The sequence below is a fragment of the Pleurodeles waltl genome, chromosome 5 (assembly GCF_031143425.1).
Source record: "Pleurodeles waltl isolate 20211129_DDA chromosome 5, aPleWal1.hap1.20221129, whole genome shotgun sequence".
In the NCBI taxonomy this organism is placed as follows: domain Eukaryota; kingdom Metazoa; phylum Chordata; class Amphibia; order Caudata; family Salamandridae; genus Pleurodeles; species Pleurodeles waltl.
Genome location: NC_090444.1, coordinates 624,468,530 through 624,484,672, shown reverse-complemented (window position 1 = coordinate 624,484,672; position 16,143 = coordinate 624,468,530). Strand labels below are relative to the sequence as shown.

The 16,143-nt window shown below is 42.9% G+C and overlaps 1 protein-coding gene across 1 annotated transcript in view; it reads right to left on the bottom strand.

Moving 5' to 3' along the window:
* HEATR1 (HEAT repeat containing 1) overlaps positions 1–16,143 on the bottom strand; it is a 710,058-nt gene that overhangs the window by 663,400 nt on the left and 30,515 nt on the right. The gene's annotated exons all lie outside the window — the stretch shown is intronic.

Below are 16,143 nucleotides of genomic sequence, written 5' to 3'. Positions count from 1 at the left end.
TTTGCCACTATCTTACCTCTAAGGGGAACCCTTGGACTCTGTGCATACTATTCCTTACTTTGAAATAGTGCATACAGAGCCAACTTCCTACAGCCACCTTTCCACAGATGTACGAACTGGGGCTGTAAGTAGCAGTAAGAAATAGATACAGGTTTGGAATTCCCATTTGAGCCTGCAAACCTACAGAACTGCATGTTTTAGGGGGTTTTACCAGCTCTTCTCAAATTGTTTTCCATATTGAGAAAGCTTGGAAATGTATTCTTCTTCACAGTTGGGGAAAAATGTAATTGGAGGGAGAGTGGAGTTGTAAATGCCCAACAGATTTTCGCATGAGCAAATACAGGGAGTGCAGAATTATTAGGCAAGTTGTATTTTTGAGGATTAATTTTATTATTGAACAACAACCATGTTCTCAATGAACCCAAAAAACTCATTAATATCAAAGCTGAATATTTTTGGAAGTAGTTTTTAGTTTGTTTTTAGTTTTAGCTATGTTAGGGGGATATCTGTGTGTGCAGGTGACTATTACTGTGCATAATTATTAGGCAACTTAACAAAAAAAAATATATACCCATTTCAATTATTTATTATTACCAGTGAAACCAATATAACATCTCAACATTCACAAATATACATTTCTGACATCCAAAAACAAAACAAAAACAAATCAGTGACCAATATAGCCACCTTTCTTTGCAAGGACACTCAAAAGCCTGCCATCCATGGATTCTGTCAGTGTTTTGATCTGTTCACCATCAACATTGCGTGCAGCAGCAACCACAGCCTCCCAGACACTGTTCAGAGAGGTGTACTGTTTTCCCTCCTTGTAAATCTCACATTTGATGATGGACCACAGGTTCTCAATGGGGTTCAGATCAGGTGAACAAGGAGGCCATGTCATTAGATTTCCTCTTTTATACCCTTTCTTGCCAGCCACGCTGTGGAGTACTTGGACGCGTGTGATGGAGCATTGTCCTGCATGAAAATCATGTTTTTCTTGAAGGATGCAGACTTCTTCCTGTACCACTGCTTGAAGAAGGTGTCTTCCAGGAACTGGCAGTAGGACTGGGAGTTGAGCTTGACTCCATCCTCAACCCGAAAAGGACCCACAAGCTCATCTTTGATGATACCAGCCCAAACCAGTACTCCACCTCCACCTTGCTGGCGTCTGAGTCGGACTGGAGCTCTCTGCCCTTTACCAATCCAGTCACGGGCCCATCCATCTGGCCCATCAAGACTCACTCTCATTTCATCAGTCCATAAAACCTTAGAAAAATCAGTCTTGAGATATTTCTTGGCCCAGTCTTGACGTTTCAGCTTGTGTGTCTTGTTCAGTGGTGGTCGTCTTTCAGCCTTTCTTACCTTGGCCATGTCTCTGAGTATTGCACACCTTGTGCTTTTGGGCACTCCAGTGATGTTGCAGCTCTGAAATATGGCCAAACTGGTGGCAAGTGGCATCGTGGCAGCTGCACGCTTGACTTTTCTCAGTTCATGGGCAGTTATTTTGCGCCTTGGTTTTTCCACACGCTTCTTGCGACCCTGTTGACTATTTTGAATGAAACGCTTGATTGTTCGATGATCACGCTTCAGAAGCTTTGCAATTTTAAGAGTGCTGCATCCCTCTGCAAGATATCTCACTATTTTTGACTTTTCTGAGCCTGTCAAGTCCTTCTTTTGACCCATTTTGCCAAAGGAAAGGAAGTTGCCTAATAATTATGCACACCTGATATAGGGTCTTGATGTCATTAGACCACACCCCTTCTCATTACAGAGATGCACATCACCTAATATGCTTAATTGGTAGTAGGCTTTCGAGCCTATACAGCTTGGAGTAAGACAACATGCATAAAGAGGATGATGTGGTCAAAATACTCATTTGCCTAATAATTCTGCACTCCCTGTATAGGCATACATATTTGCTTGAGCTAAAATGTAGTTCACTAATATTTTCTAAATTCTTGGTAATTCAGGAGTCGTAAATTTGCACTAATGCAAGGACATATACCATGGGTGCACTTTTGTGACTTCCTTTAAGAATTGGGCCCCTAATTAGGTCTGATTTTAACCAAGTTCTTTTGTTTTTATTACAATTCTGACTCTCTGTCTGTTGGCTGGCTTCACTATGAGTGAGAGCATTGTGCTCTTTCACAAAGAGCATATCGGCACACAGTAGTTTTGTTCAATGCCAGGAATTACTGTGGCAGTGTGTGCTTTTTGACAAAAAAAATAATAATAATAATTGCCTTTGCCAATGTTTGTTATAATAGTGAGGGCCCAACAGCTTCCACAACAATAATGTTTTACAAAAACAATGTCAAAACAAGACACACATTGACAAAACCAAAAGGCTGATGACCAATGTCAAACCTACTGACTTTGACAATGCTTGCTTATTTTAATGTTTCCCATAAACTTGTTGAAACTGGTTACACTGATTTTTCCATTATGGATAAATATTTATATATTTTTTTAATAGAAATACTAGCATGCATCAACACATTTAACTAAATGATACTTCAAAGAAATGGAACCTAAAATATTGCAGCAGCTTAGTAAAATGTTTGTTTCCCCCTCATGCAATCTTTTAATGAACATTTTGATTTGGAAATCAAAATCCTCAATATTGCTTTCAAGCTTATGCAAATAGTTGCATCTAATCAGAGAGCATTCTGGGAGCATTATACATAGCCTCATAATGTTCAACTTTACAAACATGTGTACACATTTTTATACTGAAACTAATATTAGTAGTGCTGTCCGAGCTTACAACACTCCGTTAGCACACGCTCACCCAAGTAATAAAATCTTTGCATTAATAAACCATAAATACACGTTCAAACAACATTAACATATGGACACATGTTACCTTTATTATAGACAATGCCCTTCCCTAATCCATATGTGGTACGGTGAACTGGTAGTCATAGGCTTTCTGCTGCAGAGTGTTGAGCCTACTGGTCCCAAGGACAAAATAAATATGAAAACTTCATGTCCTTGACCCCAGACAATATGTCCGGGGTATCAGGCTTTATGAATTACACACCCCTGCAGATGTCTTCAGCCATCAATCTGAATCTAGGGTGAAATCATGCCTGCTTAAAAGGTCGGATCACTGCATCATATCTCACATGTACGGGTCCATGATAAAGCCTTACCCCGGGTGACAGACAACTTGGCATCACAATTCTTCCTTAATTTGAAACCCAAACATCATCCTGCGCTCCCTTGACACATCCTGCTCTAACTCAACTTTGCTGTTCTTCTTCCGAAACTTATTCCTGCAATCTCTTAATTTCCTCCCATGTATATGCTGCAGTTAACAACAGACTGTAAACTGTCTGTGTTTGATTCGTTGGTGTATTCGCTATTAAAAACTCAACAGTTAAGTGCACAGTACCTAGACACCTCGTCAGTATAATTGTTGCCAAGAGTAACATAATCAGTGGATTTGCAAAGTGCAGAACACTTGACAACTGCGTTTTGGGCATGCAACTGTAATACATTCAACGAGCTGTGCACTGTCTCTATTAAGTAAAGTCATGCTCAATTTCATCAATGTCATAATTTACATCAACGGGTTGGCATTAGTGTTGCAGGATTTAGAGATGTGCAACACCGAAAATGTCACATTTTGTGTAATTAAAATAGTTTGCTCGTATCGGATGAAACGTGCACTGGTAAGGTGTTGAGTTTTGGTAAGAGCTAACAAAAATGTCCATTGAACGCGGAACAAAAACATTCAAAGGTGATCTATAATAATGCTTTTGCACTGTTTTATACGGACGCCCACTACTGCAACAGCTTTCAGAACAACCGGGCGAAGCTGGAGCTACAAGATCAAGAGTGGCGGTAAAATCTGCCACAGGCTTGTTGGCATCTCTATGTGACTGACTCAAAAAGAGAGCACATCCCTCCCTCAGCAGTACAAAGTAAAACATTATAAATCAGGCATTCCCAGAGCAGGAGAACAACAGATAATCTCTCTGTTCTGAAGGCTTTTTTGGAGTTGTCATCCTTTGGTACCAGATCTGATCCACTGATGACAGTACCCAACCAATCCCAGAAACATCCTGACCTCTTTCTGCATTGTTGGGGGGATGCATTTTTAAAACTGCAGAAATTCTTTCTGAAGACACCCTCCTTGCACAGTTCTCTATTGGTGTCCTAAATACAAGACTTCTCTTGTGGTACTGCATTTTAGTTGGGGAAACTTTGTCCATTCTCAGCCAAGTGGTTCAACAAAGCAACTGTATCACTTTTTACATGTTTCTCAGTTGTTTGATGCCACTAGCAGATCACCAATATATTGTACCAAGACTGAGAGGAAGGGCATTTCTAGGGACTCCAGATTCTTCTTTAGAATCTGATTGAAGATGGATGGGCTCTCTGTGTATCTTTGTGGGGCTCCGCACCATACCAAAACACGACTGCCAAACCAGAAAGCGAAGATAAACGGTCTCTCTTCATCCAATAGCATGGAAAAGAAGGCTTGACACAAATCACTCACTATGAACCACTGTGCTTCTCATGGAATCTGAAGCAAAAAAATAACTGGTGGATTCAGTACCACTGGATAGCAAGGAATCACAATTTAATTTATCTTCCCAAGGTCCTAGACTATTCAGTACTTTCAATTGGGCTTCTGTAGTTCCATAATGGGAAAGTTACAGGGACTCCCCATTACCTCTAAGAACTCCCTGTTCCATTAAAGAGCCTATCATCAGAGTAATCCCTAAAATTATTTTAAGTGTCCTATTACATGGGGAGGTTTTGTGGTACACAGCATTTGGCTTCATTTTTATTTTAACAAGCTCAACTCTTATAATGAGCCCTATCTCTTTTCCTGAAATGTCCCATACTTCAAGGGACACAATTTCCCCTAAATCTTCCAGTGAATTGTAACAAATTAGCAATGGGAATAATGTAACACATAGGGATTAATTTACCATTTTAAATGCTGAGTCCTCATTACTTGTGTGTATCTCTGTAGCACTTGGAGTACAACTGATGGAACAGTTTAGCTTGCACTGCAAATCGCGCCCAAGCAGATTCACTGGGATGGAGTCACACACCACAAATTGGTGTTCATCCTCAAAGGAACCTATTTTTACAGGTACAGAATCCGTTACTGTGTTGGATGATTGTTTATTTGTAACCCCTATAACCAGGATTCTTATTTTGCACCTCTACTGTTCTGAAATTAGACTGTGTAGCACTTGTTTCTACAAGAAATTACACATGACGCTCATTCACATCACCGTTCACATATTGACCATGCTGCCCAACATCCAAGATGCACATAGCATGAGTACTTCTGTTTGGACAGTCCAACTGAAAAATTACTGAAATATCTTTGTCACTCAAATTAATCAAAAGAAACTGTGATGTCAATTCACTTGTATCTCCATTAGTAACCTTATTAAATTTTTTGTCTGGAAGCATTTGGCTGTAATTGGGGCATCAGAGCTTGTGGAATCTGCTTCTACTGTCTCAGAGGTGCACTTTGAGTTTGTACTCTGGGTCTCTGAACTTTCTGCATTTGGACTTGAATATCGGCTTGCATTTGTATGACTATATTACCTTGTACCTCGTTATTTACAGCATTAATGGGACAATTCCTCTTCCAATGGCCTAACTGGCTGCAAGTGTGACACAGATCTGTCCTTTTCAAAATATTCACATCCACAACACTACTCTGATACATGACAACGCCACGTCCTCTACCCTATTGCTGACAATTCCCTCTTTGCTGGGGTTGCACTCTTTGAATTCCACTTGTATTGATCACAAACTGCTCATTCAGACTCACTTTCTGTGAAGCTTTCAACTGAATCACCATTAATTTCTCTTTAAGCTTTTTCTGCTTCAATTGCAATTTATCACTGCAGTATTTTGCATACACCAGGATTCCATCAATGGATTTTTGCTGCCAACAAATGAAATGCTGCTCTATGATGGTGCCGACATCTGGTCTTAATCCCCGAACAAATCAGAACACAAAATGCCTCATGTCTTTTGCTTCTATCGTTTCAGTACCACAGAAATGATTAAAAGCCTGCAACAATTTCACATAATAGGAATACATTTATTACTTCGACTCCTGAGTTGTGTCAATCCTCAGCCAATCAATGTCTTTTGGTAACACCTCTTTAAAAAAAACGATTACTTTATGGTACTTTTTCATTACTTCTTCAGACGGTGCACCTGCAACTGGATCTCTCAGAGGCTCACTATCAAGCCAATCAACTCTAGTTTTACATTAAGTCCACAAATCACTCTGAACCACAATATCAAACAAGGTATTCAAATCTTCCCAGGGGCATTTTGAAAGCTTCACAAATCATCTGTCTGCTTATACCAGTCTATAGGCTTCTCTCTCGATTTCAGGAAATCATTTGTGAATAACAAAATGTCACTCCTACTCCAAGGTACATGCCCTCCACCAGAAATTTCTCTCAAAAGGCAAATTCAGATTGACCTGTTCTAGCTTGGAACAAATTTTGCTTTTCTCTCCTGTGTTTTTTTTGCCCATCTATCTTCCCATTTATTTATATATTGCTCCAAGTGTTTTAATGTAAAAAAATCTCTAATTTGCAGTCTCAATCCAGGAGGCCTCATGTCCATGTGATCCCCGTCACTAAATTAATAGGTTTTGATTTTTCTACATCCACATCATATTGTTTAGCCACTTCAGCAAACCTCTCCTATACTAATCCTGCACATTTTATAATGCCCTTGCACACGCACCTCAATTCATGTTCAGTGTAAATTTTCAATCGTTCTGTGTCAACGGCTCCCAAAATCATCTAATTTAATTCTAACTTTTGTCTATGTATGTCTAACGAGTTCCCCGTCCGTGGAATGGGTTCAGTTCTTGCACTTCCTAGTGCACTTCCAGAACTCATAGTGTGCAGCCAATCATTTAAGTGCTGGACAGTGTAACCCTTCAAACTTACTGTAGCATTGGGAAAGTGTCTGCTTTCTTAGCAGTATTCTCTCCTTGTTTTCTGTCTTTTTCTTAATCTTTGGTGTAGGAAGTTGGCTCTGTATGCACTATTTCAAAGTAAGGAATAGTATGCACAGAGTCCAAGGGTTCCCCTTAGAGGTAAGATAGTGGCAAAAAGAGATAATACTAATGCTCTATTTTGTGGTAGTGTGGTCGAGCAGTAGGCTTATCAAAGGAGTAGTGTTAAGCATGTGTTGTACATACACACAGGCAATAAATGAGGAACACACACTCAGAGACAATTCCAGGCCAATAGGTTTTTGTATAGAAAAATATATTTTCTTAGTTTATTTTAAGAACCACAGGTTCAAATTCTACATGTAATATCTCATTTGAAAGGTATTGCAGGTAAGTACTTTAGGAACTTTGAATAATCACAATAGCATATATACTTTTTACATAAAACACATATAGCTATTTTAAAAGTGGACACAGTGCAATTTTCACAGTTCCTAGGGGAGGTAAGTTATTGTTAGTTCTTGCAGGTAAGTAAACCACCTACGGGGTTCAAATTGGGGTCCAAGGTAGCCCACCGTTGGGGGTTCATAGCAACCCCAAAGTCACCACACCAGCAGCTCAGGGCCGGTCAGGTGCAGAGTTCAAAGTGGTGCCCAAAACACATAGGCTTCAATGGAGAAGGGGGTGCCCCGGTTCCAGTCTGCCAGCAGGTAAGTACCCGCGTCTTCGGAGGGCAGACCAGGGGGGTTTTGTAGGGCACCGGGGGGGGGGACACAAGTCAGCACAGAAAGTACACCCTCAGCAGTGCGGGGGCGGCCGGGTGCAGTGTGCAAACAAGCGTTGGGTTTTCAATAGGTTTCAATGGGAGACCAAGGGGTCTCTCTAGCGATGCAGGCAGGCAAGGGGGGGGGGGCTCCTCGGGGTAGCCACCACCTGGGCAAGGGAGAGGGCCTCCTGGGGGTCACTCCTGCACTGGAGTTCCGATCCTTCAGGTCCTGGGGGCTGCGGGTGCAGGGTCTTTTCCAGGCGTCGGGATTTTGGATTCAGACAGTCACGGTCAGGGGGTGCCTCGGGATTCCCTCTGCAGGCGTCGCTGTGGGGGCTCAGGGGGGACAACTTTGGTTACTCACAGTCTCTGAGTCGCCGGGGGGTTCTCCCTGTAGCGTTGTGTCTCCACCAGTCGAGTCGGGGTCGCCGGGTGCAGTGTTGCAAGTCTCACGCTTCTTGCGGGGATTGCAGGGGTCTTTAAATCTGCTCCTCTGGAAACAAAGTTGCAGTCTTTGTTGAACAGGGCCGCTGTTCTCGGGAGTTTCTTGGTCTTTTGGAAGCAGGGCAGTCCTCTGAGGATTCAGAGGTCGCTGGTCCTGGGAAAAGCGTAGCTGGAGCAGTTTTCTTCTGAAGGAGGGAGACAGGCCGGTAGGGCTGGGGCCAAAGCAGTTGGTGTCTCCGTCTTCTCTGCAGGGGTTTTTCAGTTCAGCAGTCCTCTTCTTCGTAAGTTGCAGGAATCTAAGTTCCTAGGTTCAGGGGAGCCCTTAAATACTATATTTAAGGGCGTGTTTAGGTCTGGGGGGTTAGTAGCCAATGGCTACTAGCCCTGAGGGTGGGTACACCCTCTTTGTGCCTCCTCCCAAGGGGATGGGGGCACATTCCTATCCCTATTGGGGGAATCCTCCATCTGCAAGATGGAGGATTTCTAAAAGTTAGAGTCACCTCAGCTCAGGACACCTTAGGGGCTGTCCTGACTGGCCAGTGACTCCTCTTTGTTATTCTCATTATTTCCTCCGGCCTTGCCGCCAAAAGTGGGGCCGTGGCCGGAGGGGGCGGGCAACTCCACTAGCTGGAGTGCCCTGTGGTGCTGGAACAAAGGGGGTGAGCCTTTGAGGCTCACCGCCAGGTGTTACAGCTCCGGCCTGGGGGAGGTGATAGCATCTCCACCCAGTGCAGGCTTTGTTACTAGCCACAGAGTGACAAAGGCACTCTCCCCATGTGGCCAGCAACATGCCTTGAGTGTGGCAGGCTGCTAAAACCAGTCAGCCTACACGGGTAGTTGGTAAAGGTTTCAGTGGGCACCTCTAAGGTGCCCTCTGGGGTGTATGTTACAATAAAATGTACATTGGCATCAGTGTGCATTTATTGTGCTGAGAAGTTTGATACCAAACTTCCCAGTTTTCAGTGTAGCCATTATGGTGCTGTGGAGTCCGTGTTTGACAGACTCCCAGACCATATACTCTTATGGCTACCCTGCACTTACAATGTCTAAGGTTTTGCTTAGACACTGAAGGGGCACAGTGCTCATGCACTGGTGCCCTCACCTATGGTATAGTGCACCCTGCCTTAGGGCTGTAAGGCCTGCTAGAGGGGTGACTTATCTATACTGCATAGGCAGTGTGAGGTTGGCATGGCACCCTAAGGGGAGTGCCATGTCGACTTACTCGTTTTGTCCTCACCAGCACACACAAGCTGGCAAGCAGTGTGTCTGTGCTGAGTGAGGGGTCCCCAGGGTGGCATAAGATATGCTGCAGCCCTTAGAGACCTTCCCTGGCATCAAGGCCCTTGTTACCAGGGGTACCAGTTACAAGGGACTTACCTGGATGCCAGGGTGTGCCAATTGTGAAAACAAAAGTACAGGTTAGGGAAAGAACACTGGTGCTGGGGCCTGGTTAGCAGGCCTCAGCACACTTTCAATTCAAAACATAGCATCAGCAAAGGCAAAACGTCAGGGGGTAACCATGCCAAGGAGGCATTTCCTTACATTTGGTCTAGTACTTTCTCCTTCTTCAGTAGCGGTAGCTGGATATAAGCTAGATCCTCAATGATGTCTGCTCTCCAAGCTTTCCGCAAATTGTCCAATCTAGTTACTGAAAATTATTTTACCCGTTTTTTTACTCTGTTCTCATAGTTCTCTATGGTTCAGGTGGAGCATGTGTTCCCAAATGTTAAGTGCCTTAAACTGTGCAGCTCTAGGTGGTCATTTCATGAAGTATTCTCCTCAAGTTCTCAAGACATTACATTAAGAGTTCCAGGGAAATGCTAATGTACCTTCTTTCTAAGTAAGCCTATACCATTGTTCAAAACATGAACATACATGAAGACCATTTTCAGACATTACATGACAACCTGGAGGACCTTCAGGTGAGGACTCTCACCCAACTCTAACTGGAATTAGTACATCTCCCTTCATTAGGTTTTTCAATCTTTTAAATAACTTAATTTTCAATCAATAAGTCAATTATTTTCAATAAACTTTGCATTCACAATCGGTAAATAAACTTGTTCCCACAATTTCTCCTCTAGATGTTTCAAACCAATAGCAGTGCAACACTCTGTGACGTAGTCCACCAGTACCAATGCAGCTTTACACCAATTGACCAATACCAGCACACACAATGTGACGTCCTTGCAGCAGCTCACTCACTTTCGCAACTGTGTCTCACACAATTACTGGCACAAACCTAATGCAAATATTGAGAGCAAAGACAACTTAACAACCTGTCTGCTCACTAAAGAATAGGATTTCAGACACTTCCAAAGCATTTCCAACTATGCTTCTGCACTTACACACATGAGCAAGTCTCAGCAAGCGAATCTCACTCGGGTCGGTATGATTCCTCCATGTGCACTAAGGATTCACCAATACCAGCCAACCACATTCACTCAAGAAATACTTCTGGCACTGTTAATGGTGCCTTACAGCCACTACCCACTGCAGAAATAAATTAACCAAGTGTCTTCTACACTTTTGTGTTACCCTGGGAGCTTAGGCCACGGCGAACCAGTTCAACAATAATTCCTTAACATTAAGCGCTACAACCACACAAGTGAAGAAACTCTGAAAAACACTCAAACATCACACTTCACTGCAATCTTTAGCCTAAGCAATGCAAGCGCAAACTCTATTGATACTAAGACCTCTTCTGCAATGAATGCCGGAACACTTCAATCCTCGGAAGGAACCATGGGATGAAAATTCTCAGACTGGGACAACTGAATATAACAAAATTAGGGGATTCCTTTTCTCACTAGATCAGCTAGTCTTCCCCTCTCATGGGAAGAACCATTGTACTGCCAACAAGATCTGTAAATGCATTTCCTTAGTTATGCAAAAGGCGAGGTCTAAGGATCTTTGCAATCAGCTGGCAGTAGAAGGCAGGCAACAAAATCTCAACAATAAATCCAATTTACAGTATGACCCATTTGGTCACACAAGGAATATGCCATGCGGGGGAAAAGGTTAAAAGGTTTTATTACAAACGGATGCTCAGAATTACATATTTAAGCCTCAAGACAAAACCACAAAGGTACAGAATCACCAACTGACCAAAGGGGCGAAAAATGTTCAGGTGAATTCACATTAAAAGTACCAAACATTCAAACATTATCATACAATATATTAGTAATAATAATGCCTGTATTAAGACAATTCTTGTCACCTAAGCTAGTTAACGGGGGCAAGGAAAACCCTACCAACTGGATAAAGGGCTAACATGCTGGACTACAACACATATGGACAAAAAGTGAAAAGCAAATAAAGGACAACAATAATTGGGGAAAACAGTAATCTTGGGCAAAAAGAAACTAACCAAAATTGGTAAACTGTAGACAAAAAAAGAAAGTGTCAGTATGTCAGAAGCTTAAGAGCCTTCTTCTCTGGGTCAAGAGGAAAAACCTCTAACCTAAGCAAACATTTGAGAATCATACAAGTGCTGAGAGGTCAGTACCGCTCAGAGTCCAAACAGGAATCAGCTCCTCATGAGAAGAGCAAGAGGGGTCAAAGGGAAAAGACCAAGGGGAAAGAAGACAGGGTGTCTGCTACAGGGGAACCCAAAGAGAGACCATCCAAGGGGAAAGTCAGGATGAGACTGCTCCAGCAGAAGGATCAAGAAGGACTGTTACAGGGGAAAGTCAGGACAACAGTGCTCCTCATCCACAAGGGGAATGGTATATCAAAATCCAAAGTGCAAGATGATTCGCCAGTCCATCACTCCACACAGCTCGAAAAATCAAATTGTGCAATGAGCATTAATCATATAACAAGAACTGTGACAAAGGGATATTTTCCCAAGCCTAGCATGAGAATGGCGAGCATCTTAGCTCATTCATATGGATGAAACAAATGTAGATACTTTCACTTCCAAAGTTCCTGAATGTACTGAAGTCAAGGTTGGTTTCCCAGACTCACTATGTGTAAAACAACAGAACATTCTATTATCAATCTAGTTTCTCACAAGAACTCTGCCTAAAAGGAAAGGTCATGTTAACAATAATGACTAAACATTTTCAACACTGTCAGAAAACAGGGCCTTGCAGGCCGCACTTCGTCTAGGCATAGGAATATATGAGGCTCTGCTACATCAATTAAGGCACATAAACATTCCAAATCATGAATTAATCTTTAACAATATTGTCAGTTTCTGGTATTATAAGCGTTAAAAACGGAACAAACTTTGTTAATACATTCTAGTATTTGTGATGAAGAACTGTGTTTTCCCACATTTGCAAGCAACTTTTGTAACTTTTTTTTGTGGAAAATGTTAGAAAAGGGGTCTTTAGTTGACAGTCAGGTTACCCCTGTTCAAGCAAGAACCCTCACTCTAGTCCGGGTAAAGGAGAATCACCCTCAGCTAACTCCTGCTTACCCCCTTGGTAGCTCGGCAGAGCAGTAGGCTTAACTTCAGAGTGCTAGGTGTAAAGTATTTGTACCAACACACACAGTAACTTAATGAAAACACTACAAAATGACAACACAGGTTTAGAAAAATAGGGAATATTTATCTAAACAAAACAGGACCAAAACGACAAAAAATCCACAATACACGAGTCAAGTTATCAATTAAAAAGCAAAAAGAGTCTTTATGTAGTTTAAAACACACACACTAACTCAGAGGCCTTCAAACTGGGGGGCGGGCCCCCCTTGGGGGGCCTCAAGTGATCCCAGGGGGGGCTCCAAACTCTGGCCAAAAGAAATATTATACAGATGACATGCCTTTGTTTTAAGCAGAAGCATGTTATTGCAGTTTAAAAAGGTAACAGTACTTAATTGTATTGTTTAAATAGGTTTAGACCTATTTAAACATTGCCATCTTACTAAAATAATTGTGAAAAATTCTGAGGGGGTGGCCCAATGATTTTTATTTTTCAACTGGGGGGCGCGGCATTAGAAAGTTTGAAGACCACTGCACTAACTGGTGGTGTAAAAATGGACTTTGGGTGTGTCAAAAATAACCCCGCACGGGCGAGTGTGCGTCAAAAAGGGCTTGTGATGCGTCGATTTCACTCACGCAAGAGACTTTGCTTCGTTTATCCTTTCGTCGGGTTGGGCGCGTCGTTTCTTCTCTCCGCAGGAGAGCTATGCGTCAATCCGGTCAGCACTCTCGGGTCCGGGCTGGCCTTGCATTGTTTTTACACGCCCATCCGTGCTTGCGTCGGAAATCCAGCCACATGATGATCCGAAAACCACGCAGCGCGGGTTGCGATCTCCCAGCCTCCGTCAGCGATGCTGCGCGTCATTTTTCCAGCTCCGTGCATTGATTCTTCAGTCGTATTTCCAGTGCACGTCGATTTTAAGCCGCAGAGCCAGCGGCGCAACGTTTCTTCAGCTGCAGATCGGAGTTGCGTTGATCTTTTCCCAGTATGGCGCTCTGTGCGTGGATTTCCTCCTCTTAGGCTGCCAGCTTCTCCTTTCAGGTTCCCAGGAACTGGATAGGCACCACAGGTCAGAGTAGGAGTCTCTCCAGAGACTCCAGGTGCTGGCAGAGAGAAGTAGTTGCTGTCCCTGAGACTTCAAACAACAGGAGGCAAGCTCTAAATCAAGCCCATGGAGAGTTCTTCTCAAGATGGAAGGCACACAAAGTCCAGTCTTTCCTCTCTTACTCTGGCAGAAGCAGCAACTGCAGGATAGCTCCACAAAGCACAGTCACAGGCAGGGCAGCTCTTCTTCCTCAGCTCTTCAGATCTTCTCCAGGCAGGGGTTCCTCTTGTTTCCAGAAGTGTTCTAAAGTCTGTGATTTTGGGTGCCCTTCTTATACCCAATTTCTCCTTTGAAGTAGGCCTACTTCAAAGCAAAGTCTCTCTTGAATGTGAAATCCTACCTTGCCCAGGCCAGGCCCCAGACACTCACCAGGGGTTTAGAGACTCCACTCTGTGAGGGCAGGCACAGCCCTTTCAGGTGTGAGTGACCACTCCTCTCCTCCCTCCTAGCACAGATGGCTCATCAGGATATGCAGGCTACACCCCAGTTCCCTTTGTGTCACTGTCTAGTGTGAGGTGCAACCAGCCCAACTGTCAAATTGACCCAGACAGGGAATCCACAAACAGGCAGAGTCACAGAAATGGTATAAGCAAGAAAATGCTCACTTTCTAAAAGTGGCATTTTCAAACACAGATTCTTAAAATCAACTTTACTAAAAGATGTATTTTTAAATTGTGAGCTCAGAGACCCCAAACTCCACATGTCCATCCGCTTCCAAAGGGAATCTACACTTTAATCAGATTTAAATGTAACACCCATGTTAACCTATGAGAGGGGCAGGCCTTGCAACAGTGAAAAAACGAATTTAGCAATATTTCAATGTCAGGACATATAAAACACATTACTATATGTCCTACCTTAACCCTACACTGCACTCTGCCCTTGGGGCTACCTAGAGCCTACCTTAGGGGTGTCTGACATGTAAGAAAAGGGAAGGTTTGGGCCTGGCAAGTGGGTACACTTGACAAGTCGAATTTACAGTTAAAACTGCACACACAGACTCTGCAGTGGCAGATCTAAGACATGATTACAGGGTTACTTATGTGGGTGGCACAACCAGTGCTGCAGGCCCACTAGTAGCATTTGATTTACAGGCCCTGGCACCTCTAGTGCACTTTACTAGGGAGACTTACTAGTAAATCAAATCTGCCAATCGTAGATAAACCAATTACATACAATTTACACAGATAGCATATGCACTTTAGCACTGGTTAGCAGTGGTAAGGTGCTCAGAGTTCAAAAGTCAACAGCAACAGGTCAGGGAAAAAAAGGAGGCAGGAGGCAAAAAGGATTGGGGATGACCCTGCATAAACTCAAAAGTCTAACAGAAAACTACTATTGTTTTGATGGAAACTAGTAATTAAAACGAAAGAAATGATTAGGATCAAAACAAATTAATACATTTGAAGTTTTAGGTCTAAACCGCATCTACTCAAATGTGCTAACCCTGAGTGAATGCACATTGACACTGTACAACTAAGCTGCTAGAACCTCTAATGACAAAATACAAACTCCTGTCGCATTAAGGTGATAACTGTGTCGTCAATGATGCTTTGACATTTCTGCCACATCACTACGAAAACTAAAATCTTAATCTTGGAACAAAAGGCTAAAAAACATCAGTTGACATGAAATCTGGGTCCCTTAGCTACAACCATGACTGGTAAATACAATTACCTTGGTGTCTGGCTGTCAGACACAGGTAATCCCTTTCTACAGGCTAGGGCCGTAGAGGAAAAGGCAGCTAAACATAATTCTTCCTAACCAAATTTTTATGTTTGATAGGGTCCGACTAATAGCTCGTGCCAAACTGCTACCCACCATCAGCAATGGGTTTCTCATCTTTCTTGAAATGCTCACACAGACACACTAGAGCAGTGTCATACTGCAGCTTACAGTAAAATATTCGGGCTCCCCAAATCAACAAGGCCAACATTGATAGGATGGGAGTTTGGGCTGGTGATCATGGTTGTTGAATGCAACAAAGGATTTCATCAAATTTTCCCACCAAGTGATGAGAGCAGAAGACGACACCATGAAACGTGCAAGATGTGAAGAGCCGATGGGCAAGCCATCTTAATAGCGCTCCACTAAATTAAACTTGGGTACAGAAAACCCCAATAATCCAGCTGTGATGTTACACCATCTAAAGAAACTGGTAAAGCAACTATCAAAAGGACAAGATGAGAATGAAATTAGACACACCCTGGGTCTTTACAAATACCATGAAGATGTGGCATGAGAGGCATACTTGAGCAGCCATGGGGAGATAAGCCCTAAGAAACATACTATTGACCAAAGTTCTGACTGCCCAAATGGGAATACAGAACTCACTGGGAAATAAAAAACCCAGAGCAAAAGGCTATGTCTATACACTCTGGAATCCGTGGAATACCTAGTATTTTGCTGCCCAGCACTGCTTTACCAAAGG